This window comes from Anser anser, assembly GCF_964211835.1.
Source record: "Anser anser genome assembly, chromosome: 12".
NCBI lineage: Eukaryota > Metazoa > Chordata > Aves > Anseriformes > Anatidae > Anser > Anser anser.
In genome coordinates this window covers 16,790,239-16,802,473 of record NC_139733.1, presented here as the reverse complement: position 1 = coordinate 16,802,473, position 12,235 = coordinate 16,790,239, and the positions used below count along the sequence as shown (strand labels likewise).

The following is a 12,235-nucleotide window of genomic DNA, read 5'->3' as shown; positions in this document are numbered from 1 at the left end:
ATCTTTCTTTTTTTTTTTTTCCCCCCATATAGACGCAGTATCCAAAGGAGCACTCAACTTTAATTTTAATGGATTCTCTTATTTTTTTTTTTAATATTCTCGACTTTCAGAAGCAGCCGCTTGAAGCCAGCAGTTTCCTTCCCCATTTCCCCTTTCTACCCAGGCCTTTGTGCCAGCCGCTGCCCTGCCTTGCGGCTAACCCCCCGGGTGGGCTGGCTTCGGGACGGGAAGCCTGGGGAGCTGCATGCTGCTGCTGAATATGGGCTGCCCTCATTCTCCTGCAGGTTGCTGTCACCTATTTGGTTACCACCCTCCGCGGCCAGGGGAAGCTCATTAGCTAAGAGCAATTCCAGGGCGCTATTTTAAAGACTAAATGCCCTTTTTCTTTTTTTTGTAGGGGGTGGGGGATCCCATTCGCTCACACCACCTGACATGATGAGAAAGAGGAGACTTTATGCAACCTACTTTCAACCTAGGTCCTTAAATCTATTTAGGAATTCAGGTCCTGTTTGAGTACAAGGGGAAAAGGGGAATTGGTGGCCAGGGATGCTGAGGGCCATGAACAAGCCACGAGAGAGCTGGCACCTGTTTCCAAAAGCATCTGCGAGCAACCATGCTGGAATACCAGCTATTTTCCACAGGTATTTCTATTCTACAATACTAAAAATAAAAATTAACATTAAAAAAAAAGCCTTTTATTCCCAGTCAGGTACTGCTGGATGCTGACACTCACTTGCTAGTTATCGAGACACTGTTGGAGCCACAGCTGGTGCCAAGAATGCCCTTCTGCATCTCCAAGCAGGGAAAAAAAAAAAAAAAAAAGAAAAAAAAAGAAAAGAAAGGAGGAAGTTTCAATCATTCAAGTCTCTGCTCCTTGGCATGGACCTGCTGGGTTGGGCGCATCCCCCCCTTGCTGCTCCACCTGGGGGGAGCGGTGACCCGAGAGCTCCTGCCTGCTGCTCCACCCTGCTGCCGCTCCCCTCCTTATTAATAACACAGCGAATTACCGACATCCCTGTTTTAGGCAAAAACCGCAGTCGTTTGCTAAAGCACTCTCAGGAGAGTTTTCCCGTTGTAAAAGCAAATATTTATATCTGCTGCGCTCTTGGAGGCTCTGGATACGATCAGTTCTTAAAGTGAGATTTAGCTGAAAGAACTGATTTATTAAAATGGATAAACAAAGCCCCGTGAAGCGAGCTAATTCAGCCTAAATAAAGCATTAAGCTCTGAAGAGCGCCCATCACGTCGCAGCATATACACACACGTACGTGCCTATACGCACCCAGATATATACACACATCACTCATGCAGCCCAGCGCGCCGTCCCCGGGGACACGATCCCACGTCAGCTTCACCCCCATGGGAACGCTGGCCCTCGGCCGGGCTGTGTGTACATTAGGCTACGTATAAATATATTTTTATATATATATATATATATATTAGCACGTGCAGGGACTGATAACAGCTCCAGCCCTGCAGCCAGCCGGCCCTGGCCACCCCTGCCCAGCTGCTGGCTCTGCCAGGGCTCGGTGCCTCAGTTTCCCCAACTCCAAAGCTTCAGCACAATTATGTCTTTACCCACAAGGAGCTTAAAAATCCTAGGTTATTTAAATCCTCGATTCTTTTCTGTAAGTTGGTCTCTAATTGTCAGTTATTTGCTCACAAGTACTCTTATGGCTGATGCTGGAGCAGGCTGAAGCAGCTTTTATTTTGGTACTTGGTTTAATTAGGATTTTTGGAACAGCGAGGCAGGGGCAACATCCATTCTTGCTGCTCATCACATATTCATTATTTACATTTCCAGTATCCCAAGTAACTCGGCCCAGAAAACAAATAAATGAAAGCCGAAGCATACACAAAACATCTGGAGGTGCTGCAGTTGTTACTGATCGCTCGCAAAGCACAGGGGCTCCACGGGGCACGGCGATGGACAGGGTCCGTGTGGCTGCTGAGCCAAATGGAGGGGGTCTGCTGGGGTGGGGGCTGCGGGAGGACCCCATCCACGGTACCCCATGGGGCTGGAAGTGCCCCTCTCTTGCTCATTCACGATCCTCATCATTTGTAAAAAAAAAAAAAATAATTAAATATAATGACATCATTTCTAATGGAAAAGTGATTTTATTTATTTTTTCTTTCTTTCTTGTATATTTGTGTTTGGCATCTGAAGGGCACCTGGGAGGAGATGCTGAGCGAAAGGCTTCGCCACCGGGCTGGGAGGACTCGAAGACGCCCCCAGCCTCCTCCTGCCCCGGCCGGATGGGTTTGATCGCCCCTTGACGCCGAGCCAAGAGGCGAAGCAGGGAGGTTTCTGGTCAGAGCGGGGAGGCAGCAGCCTTGGGAGCTCTTGGCCCCTGATAGTAAATACAGCTGGTCACATTAGAGCTCTTGAATAATTTATGGGATGACTCTTCAAAATAGTAAATCCTCCCCCCCCGCCCCTTGAGCCTGCTCCATCCTTCATCAGATGGTGTGGCTGGTGAGTGGTTTATGAATATTTAAGGAGTTTTGCTAAATTCATAGAACCTTGTAAAAATGGTTTAAAAATGTCGAGCGAAATATTTGCACGTCGCGTTTTGCACCAGCTGCGTGGCCACAGGGGCAGGACATGGGAGCTAAGTGAGTGCTGGTGTAAAATTGCCATTTTTGGGGGCCAAATGGAGGGAAGGGAAGGGAAGGGACGTTTCCAACAGTTTGCTTCAGATTCTGTAACGGTGGGGGTGAGCACGCCTGGCTTCCCCGCCTGCCTCCACCACCTGGCCCGGTGGTGCTGGCTGAGGGCCGTGCTCGGAGGAAGCAGCTCTTTGCATATTGATGAAGGCGATCGCTCGCAGTGAAAGATGCAAAGCGAGGAAGTTGATTTGGGATGCGCGGAGAACCGGAGCAAACAAGCACCGCTCCCCGTGGAGGCTTTATGGCAGCCCCCGAGGCCTCCAGCTTTAATGCTGCTTGCTTGATAACAGCCACGGTGTCGGGAGAGCCTGGCTGGGGGGGAGGAAAGAAAGGTGGAATTATCCCCGTATCACTTTCATAATCCGGAGTTTCAAACTGATGTTGATGAGGATGTCGATGCTGCTGAGCATCCGCTGGGCTCTCCGTGTAAAATTCCTTTTATTCGTCTCAAGCGCCAGGATGCGCAAGAAATTTTCAAGTGCTTGTCTGGATCCCCGTTTGTATGCAAATGATGCTGTAAAATGTCTTAGTCTGAAAGAGCTGATTTTAGCTGGCATCAGTCAAAGCACGCCAGCTTGTCAGAACGGAGATGCTTTGATTCTTCCAGGTCAAAACAACCCCAAATCCTTGATGGAATCTGCAGGCAGTTTAGAGACACGACGAGCAAAATGAAAATGTTTTAAACTGTTTTCCTCTGAGGAAATTACTGTCTGGGGATATTCAGGCAGTGCCTGGGGCCTCCCCAGCACCACCAGCAGGTTCCTGCCTGTTGGCGTTAGAGGTGCTGGGGTTTGCAGGGTGGTTTCGGGGACCAGCCTGAGGCTGGTGGCCAGCCCCTGGGTGTGTTGGGGTTTGCAGGGTGGTTTCGGGGACCAGCCTGAGGCTCACAGGCTGCTGGGATGGGGCTGGCGGGGCGCGGGGGCACCCCAGCACCGGGCTGCTTGGTCCCAGCCCAGCGCTCTCTGCACGGAAGCAGCAACGCGCCGTGCTGCAGAACATAGGAGATCTCCAGGGGACCCTGAGCTGCTTAAACCGGGCAGCTTTTGGGATCCAGGGAGGGTGCTGGAAGAAAGCAGGAAGCCTTTTTGTTACCTCCTGGTGCCAGAGGAGCTGCTTGCCTGTCCTGAGAGTTACTGCAAGTTTCCTATTTCTAGTGCATGAGGCTTTTACCCCGTCACAGACCATGGCTTGCTGCAAAAGACAAAGAAAGCAGGCAGTGCCCTGCAGTGAGCACCTACCTCCGGCTCTGAAACAGACGGGTTTTCACTTACAGAGGTGAGCTCCATGTGCTCTCAGACACACAGGCGGTTCTGCATCGCAGCCTCTATCATTTACATGAGGAGCTGCGAGGAAATAACGTATTTTAATAACAGCACGCCTGTATCCCTCGAGGTCTGGCTGATAAGGCAGTAATCAAGTTTCACCAACACGGAGCCAGATTCCACAGCACTCGTTCCCGAAGATAAGGCAGGCCCGGGGACGGCGGGGCACCCTCTTCCCACCGGCACGTGTGCTCTTCCAGAGACGTGATTTCCCCATTACCCGCTGCATCAAACTGCAGCCGGGATATCTAAAGCCACATCAGCTCCCGACGTGCTTTCATCTAATAGCCCCGATAACCACCTTGGCTTCGTTTTCATCCCGCGTTACTTATTCACGGCGCCTCGGGGAAGGAAGAGCCTCACGAGCAGTGGGAGCGGACCGCACACCGCAGCCTAACGCCTTCCTCTCGCTGGTGCTCCACGGTTACTTCTGCAAGGGCCTGATGCCAGCTCGCAGCCACACCAGAAATGCAGCTCAAGGAAGCACCGCAGCATCCACAACCGAAATTCCCTGCGTCAGGGAAGGGCGCCTGGACCCTTCTGCACCGCCCATGCTGCTCACGCTCCTTATGCTTTCCCCCAGAGCCCGGTCTGGAGGATGTTTTCTCAACACAACCTCACTCTTCATTCGCTCCCTCAGATGTTGGGTCCCTGGATTTGAGGCTTTCAGAAGGCTGAATTTTGGGCAGGGTGGGTTACAGCTGGCTGCCTCCTCTCTGCTGCCCCATTTGCACGAGCAAATTTGAACCTTGGGACAGGCAAGCTCTTAGGCAGGAAGGTGAGTGCCTGCTTGTGATTCTGCAAATACAACTCTGCAAACGTGGCCCATGCCAGCCCAGCAGGGCAAGCAGCGAGGATGAACTCACTGAGGCATTAAAGATATAATAGCTCGGTGCTACATAACTTTGTCCTTCTAAATTAAGCACACGGAGTGGGTAGCTGGTAGAAAGCACTATTGGACATGTGGTGGTGGTGCCTGCAAACTCCAGTTTGGAAAAGTGGGGAAAAAAAGCCCAACTGTTTCCCTTGACTTCATCTACATTTTCAAGGTCAGTCATCCCATCCTGTGTATGAAGAAGAAAACGCTAACACTTCTCCAGCTGTTCCTAGACAACTGAAATCTGCTGTTTAATTCCAAGGCCATTTGGTCCCCGTCTTCAACTTTCAGCTAAAAATGTACTGATTTCTCAAAGGCTGAGGCAAGAAGAGGAAAGAGCTTTTCATGTTCTCGAAAAAATACAAGGAGACACAAGTTCCTGTGAGATTTTTACCTCCTTCTTGCCATACCTTCAATCCCGTAATTAGGTCTCCTGTCATTTCTTTTGATGCTCTGCTCCACTTATCCATGGCTTTCTGACCCCGTTTCCATATCTGGTAAGATTTTTTTTCCATTACTGCTCTCAAAAGAAAAAAAAAGAAGGTACTCTTGACCTTCACTCCGAGGACTGGAATTGGTAGGAACGGCACTAACTTTGTGTGTCAGGGGGATGGATGGTCGCGGTCTTGGAGCAGGACCTGGCAGAGCAGACATGCCCCGTGGCAGAAGCGATGCAGCGACGTTGTGCAGTGCCTCAGCCCATCCAGACAAGTGTTATCTTCGTCGGATCTCTTTGGCAAACCTAAACATGCCAAACGCAGGCGGTGGCTGAGCACACGAAGCCGAAGGGGCCGGGCGTGCAGGCGGACACGCAGTCATCCTGCGTTCAGGTGAGGGGCAGGATTTACTACCAGTGAAACCTCCCCGCCCGTGAGATGGCACACGCTTCCCATCAGACACCGGCAGCGGACCCGTTTCCCCAGATGCCAGATCTGCGAGTAGCTTAACCACGTGTAACCGCCTCACCTTTTTGTCTGGGGGATGTTTGCTTAGAAAACTGGAATATCTGCTGCGCGGAAGGCAGCCACCTGCTGCCACGCGGCGACCTTTACGGTGCCACCCATCAGTGTGCCCTCTGACAATTTATGTTAATTCCACACCTGCCAAGCAGCCACCTCCTCTTTGAGGAGGGCACAAAAACCCGTGAGCAGCTCCGGGCCAGGTCAGCAAGGCCAACACGCGAGCATCCCGCGGGGGTATTTGGGCCTGAATTTTGGCACGGCAAATTCCTCCCCCAGCTCCATTTGCAGGTGTAGGTCCGGGCTCAGCTCCCTCCAGCACTCGGGCGCCCTCCCAACCCACCCGGCACCCGGTACACGCTCTGATTTCGCTGTCAGCCCCCGAGCAGCAGCACTGCCTCCCCCGAGCCCCCTGCCTCCTCCTGCCCCAGCGAGGTGCTGCGCAGCCCGTGTCCCCGGGGAGGGACGCGGTGAGCTGGTGAAGGAAGGCGTCTTGCAGCCAGCCTGGGCATCGCCATGGAAACTCCGGCGATGCTCACAGGCGCTGCAAGTAGCCGCAGTTTTCGTGAGCACACTCACAAGTAGCAGTTGGGATCGGGTCCTGTCTCGGTCGTCTCCGAAGGGCTGACAGGGTAGTGCTTAGGAAATTAATGAGAGGCATCAAGCTACTTTGAGTACTGTAATTGCTGCCACGATTCCTCTGCAGTAGGATCGGCCTCTTGAAATGCTCAATATTCCTCCTTTATCTTGGGTCTTGCTCTGCTAACGCTGCTCAGTGAATGCTGGGGTGGGCAACGGCCCTGCCGCTGCTGGCGTCCGCCCCCGAGCACCCCAGGGCAGGACTTCACCACCCGCTGCTGCTCAAGAGCCGGGGGCATTTCTGTCTCACAGCTCACCCCACGTACCCCCCGCTTCTGCCCCCGTGTCGGGAGCTCTCCCCATCCAGCTCCGTGCTCTGGGACACTGGGGAGAGCAACTTACCTCGGTTTTGGGGTTAACGTGTTTGCATTCATATCCCGAGCCTTGCTTTCACATCTATAACTCATTTTCCAACGTCTTCAAGCAAATTTCACACTGTTGGAAAAATGTCAAGGGTTTAATCTGATGCGTGTGATATTTACTGGTGCCACTAGGGAGAGAGATGATCACATCTTCCGCTTCCCATCACATTTCTTACGAGAGTGGAAGCGTACCAGGAGAATTCGCCGTCTCCAGCTATACATTGTGTATGCAAATGAACATAAACCAAACTGAGGAGCACAGACAAATAACTTCGGATGTAAGAGACCCAAGGAGGAGCTTATGAGATGGAAGCTTATTGTTTTTTTTCCCGTTGACAGTCTTAGGATACGTGGCTGTACCAACCAGCCTCGCCACAGCTGCAGTTCAGCTGCATCATGAAGCAGGACCTGGAGCCCAGGGCTGGATTCCTGCAAGCCGTGTGCCTGGTGACGGATGGATTAAGAATGAAATTAGAGGTAGCAGGAGATAGGAGGACGGATAAAAACCTCAATGAATCAATACCGGAATTTTTCCTCAGGCAAATTTATTCCCTGGAATATTAGGAGGAAACGAGTCCTCCAAATCCTCAAAAATCCAGAGGGAAATGACCTGTGAAAGAACCAGCCCTGGAAAACCCACCTGAGGGTGAGAGTGGTGAAATCGCAGGTGAGGAGGATGCCCTGGGCTCCCTGCCCTGCCCGAGCCTCACCTCCTCTGAGGGAGGATTTGGGCAAACCCAGGCAGCAGCTTCACAGCCCGCGGCCACCCCAGGCCTGGCTGCTGCTGCTCCCGGGCAGTTCGGAGGTGCAATAAGGAAGAGGAGGAGGAAAAGGAATTAATTATCTCTAAAAATGGGTGGGGTTTATTATTATTATTATTATTATTATTATTATTATTATTATTATTATTATTAAGGGAGAGATCCCCATTTTAGAGCCTCACCCCATGCAGGGCTCTGTCTCTTTTTTCCAGCTGCAAAACACTTCCCCAGAAAATGAGCCACGAGCAAAATGCAGGCAAGGAGAAACTTCGAACGAGCCCTAATTACACTGATTGCCTCCTCTTCGGCTCATGGGAGAGCTGCGAGGAACCAGGGAGGCAGAAATGTAAGGGAGACCCCGGCAGTGCCCACATCTCAGGAAGTAAATGCCGTATTTTAAAGATCTTTTTGTGGTGAGCAGAGAAAATGATGCCTTTGGTTTGGTCCTCCCCTGACTGCCTGCAAGCAGGGGCAGTCGGCATGCCTGCAGGGAGAGGATTGAGCATTTTGGGTGTGTAAAATGTATGTACATGGATATATGTCATCCCCGCCTGGCTGGCTTCAGCCTTCTCATCACTGCCACCACTCCGAGAGCAGCCTCCCCAGCCCTCTGCATTAAACTCGGCTGTTATTAATGCAGGGCGTTCTGCTGATGGCCAGATATCAATCAATATTATTGACTTCAGTAAATTTTGTGCCGAGCTTATAAAAATAATTTAATTTTGCCCAGACCAAAGGAAAAAAAAAAAAAAACCAACAAACACACACTGCATGAAAGCAATATTCCTAAGGATTCATTTTGGACAGACACCCGGATCTCAGAAATAGGACTTGAAGTGTTTGTGGCGAGGAATATGCTTAATCAGATTCATGTCTGAGAAGTCCCCAGCTGTTCTGCAGACAAACAGATATATCTGAGATTTCTTCCAGCTCTGTGGAGACGCAGAGATTGGCTTCTCTCCCTGTTGCCCCAGCCTGAGAGATGTGCTCGTATGATTATTACCCGGTGCTCTGGTTCAGACAATGCAAGATGCCACACAATCTCCGAGCGCAGAACAAATACTCCAGCATTTTGTTTCATGATTACTTCCACCCTGTTCACTTCGGCATCTAAAAAAGCCTTTGCTATTTTTTTTTTCATGTGAAAGGCTTTCTGGAAGTTGGACATAACACGTGTTCATTATGAAATGAAAATACCTCATGTGTTCAGGATGGAAAAAAAAAAAAAAAGCCCTGGCTTTAAAGAGAGCTTTGTAAGCTTATTAAAAACAAGAGCGCTCACCATGCCTATCGCTCTGCCAAATGAAAAATTCCCTCTTCTCTTCTCAGGCTTGTGAGCGGCTCTGTGTACCCAAGACATCTCTTTGCAGCACATTCCCGTCGTTAGCCTAGCCTGGAGCAAAATGCCAGCCACCTTGCGATGCCAGGAGGGGACTGCAGAGCGGCCACACCTCGACCCCACCACCTGGGGGTCAGCCTGCTGCTGGCGAAGCCCTCTCAGCTCCCGGACCTTCGGACAAAGCCCCGTGCTGCAGGGAGCCGTCATCCCCAAACCTCACGTCTGGGGCGAAGCCAAGACGAGCCCCGTGTGCCAAAACCACGGCCAGCCATAAACACCGCCGCTCGGCAGGAGAAGCGAGCCGTGCCCACGCCGCCTGGCTCCATGTCCCTGGGGCACGGGGGCAGAGCCCAAACACAGAGGAAAGCCGCAGGTTGGGAGCTCCGGCCACGATTCCCAGGCTCATCCCATGCCTTGCTCCCTGCTGCTCTGGTTTTTGGGGATCCGGCCCCAGGCAGCCAGAGCGCGAGGGCAGGGGGCATGCAGCAAGCAGCAGCTCTCGGGGAAAACGCACCGCACGTCCCTGAACGCAGGGTGCATCCAGCCGTGAGCTCGGGGGCAGAAAGGGCTTTCTGTCTGCTAGAAACGAATACAAAAATGAGCCCCAGGTGGGCCATGAGGGACGCAAGGGACACAGCTCAGTCTGGGCAGCTTCCCCTGAGCCCACTGCTGCTTCTGCCCAGCGCCAGCAGAGGTCACCTGCTGGGGACGGAGGAGTAAGCCAAGGCCCCAGTCAACTCAGTATTGAAAACTAATTTCCCAAAAAGAAGCTGGAGGAGGACACGGCTTTGCAGGAGGAGGCATGGACTTCTCTAGCTGGCTGGGGACGTGCCCAGGGTGGCTCGCCCATCTATTGCAGCGACCTCCCTTTCCTCCTCCTCCTTCGTAGCCACAAGGATTATCTAACTGCTCTCCCCTTCCCCCCAGCACGTCATTTCCATTTATCTTACAGGCAATTAAGTCTGTTTAAAAAATGATCGTTTTGGCCTTTAAAGCATTTTTTTTTCTGAAGTGGTGTGTTTGTGCCTTAAAACACTGCTTCAAATATTGTGGCAGTCTGGGTGTTTTCTGTTTCAGTAATGAGCTGGTAATTGTAATTAGTTTGATCGTGGTGCAAACTCCAAACCTGCTCTGAATGCATTCCTTTGAATCCAGTTGAAAGGCGCTGTTTGAGCTGACAATCATTTTGACTGCAGCGTGCGCGGAAGACTCGAATTTTCAACTTACGGGAAAGGCTCGGTTTACTGCCGGGCTGCGAACCCGTTTCCGAGCTCGCTGGCATCACCGAGAGCCAGAGCAAATATTTCCCTGGGCTCCCACTTCCACGCGGTGTGGTTTAGGTTACGCTGAAGCGGAGTCACGGGAGGAAGCTGGGGGCAGCGGGGGAGCCCAGAGGAGGTAAGCGCGAGGGGAGGCGGTGCAGAGAAAAATGGAAGGAAACGGTCAGCTGGAGAAAAATCAGCCTCAAGAGCAGAAATGGCCGGGGGGGGGTTCGCATATGGGCAAACTGAGTAGGCCGTGCAGAAAGGCAGGAGGTGTTTGTACCAGGCTGAGCACACCTGCAATGCCATGCTGCTGGGAATTCGAGTAGGGGCAGCGGGTTTCCTTCTGCCAGGAGAAGACAATCCGTCCTAACAGCCCTTCCGCAGGTCAAGTGGCCTTTTCCAACCGGCAGAACACGCGGATTCCTTCAAGCAAGAGAGGACTCTGCCTTCCAAATCACTTCCAAGGCAACGTGCTGAATGCAATATATGTTATATCAGCCTGCTGCACCCATATAGCGCTGCTGGGACACACGGGAGATGTGAAAGTAAGGAACTCAGCTGGGCAGGCACCTCTGCAGGCAGGTCTCTGGATGGGCACGAGCACGGGCTGCTTTGCAAAACAGCAACCAAGGACAAGGCTGCCTCCAACTCTAAGGAGAATTGTCATGGAAACTACAAGTAAAGTGGCACAAAACACCAGAGAAGGTAGGTGGGAAAAAGATAGCTGAAAATAGCTGGGGAAAAAAAATAAAAAAGGACAGGAAAGTCTCCTTGCAAAGGTTCTAGACATTAAAAGTCTATTGAATAAATAGTAATTTTTAGATGTTCTTCAAAAATAGAGTCTAGAGGGAAAAAGGGAAGCAAAACAGAAAATTATGGCTCAGCCGTAAAGAAAATTCCAGGAGGGAAATGCTCTGAAAGGGAAAAGAAAAATGCGAGTAAGACTCCTGCAATGCTTATTACATACGCAGATATATAGATATATATATATATATATATACACACTCAGATATATTCATACGTGTGTGTTTACATATATACAGCACAGTGTATATAGATGTATATACATGTAGGTATAGTTATTTACGGTGTGTGTAGCTATGTATATAAGTGTTATTGCACAAGTGGTTAGAAGGACGCCAGCAGAGAGCAACCGCTGGGTGCCCCAGGCTGAGGCAGGCAGGGTTTCTCGGAGCTCAGCCTGACTGCAGCCCAAACCCAGGACAAGTGGGCAGGCTGTTTGACAGTCAGGCCCCTGGCTAAATGGCATCTCACCAGGGATGGCCGTCACCAGAAGCACGCACAGATTGCATCCAAGCCACCAACTTCAGAGCGGCTTGGTGCCAGAGCTCTGAAATAAGCAGGGGAAGGCATGAATCGGGGAGCTCGGCGTGTCCCCGGTGTGCTGAAAGTGGGGCTAGGACCTCCAGCTGATGAGGTATTTTGCAATTAGCAGCAAGCGCTTGATGGCCACAAATTGGGACACCTTTGTCTCTGCTCGAGAGAGCAGCAAGCTGCGTTTCCCCACGCGCCTTGCCTTTTGCTGGCAGGAACGCCTCCCGGTGCCAGAAGGGCTCTGGGGCAGAAGCCCTCCTGCCGCAGCGTCCAAGCTTGTTCTTCGTGCCCTGATTGCCACGGCTGCCAGCAGGCATGGGAACATAATAAGGGGACAGCTCTGGGTGCCAGCCCCAAAAGCAGAGCAGCAGGTACGGCCCCGGAGGGAGCCCCAGCGCGATGGGGACGGCGCTGGAACCGGTGGCAGTGCAGGGTTCGGTGTGAATACGGAGGGAAACGGGCAAGATGGGGAGGTGCTGTCGTGCAGGTCACGCTAGGAAAACACTAAAGGCGATTTATGCTTTGAGAGAGGAAGGGATTAAATTGTACCAGGGAAAAAACGTTAACCTGGAAAATGTTAGAAGTAGCAGGCTGTGCCGCGCCACCCCTCGGCGCACACTGCTGGCTGCGCGCCAGGACTATCCCGATCCTTTTTTTGTGCCAAATCGCAATAAACAGCGAATAAATGGGAATAATGCTGAGGCAG

The 12,235-nt window shown here is 51.7% G+C and overlaps 1 long non-coding RNA gene across 2 annotated transcripts; it reads left to right on the top strand.

Annotated features, from left to right (window-relative positions):
* Positions 1-1,679: 1,679 nt before the first annotated feature.
* Positions 1,680-10,516, top strand: LOC310880126. Of its 2 annotated transcripts, none has more exons than XR_014571457.1 (2): positions 1,680-2,476; positions 7,803-10,516. It is a non-coding gene; the product is annotated as an uncharacterized lncRNA (long non-coding RNA). The 2 variants fall into 2 exon arrangements; XR_014571458.1 differs by having other exon boundaries at positions 1,680-2,616.
* The last annotated feature ends 1,719 nt before the right edge of the window (positions 10,517-12,235 follow it).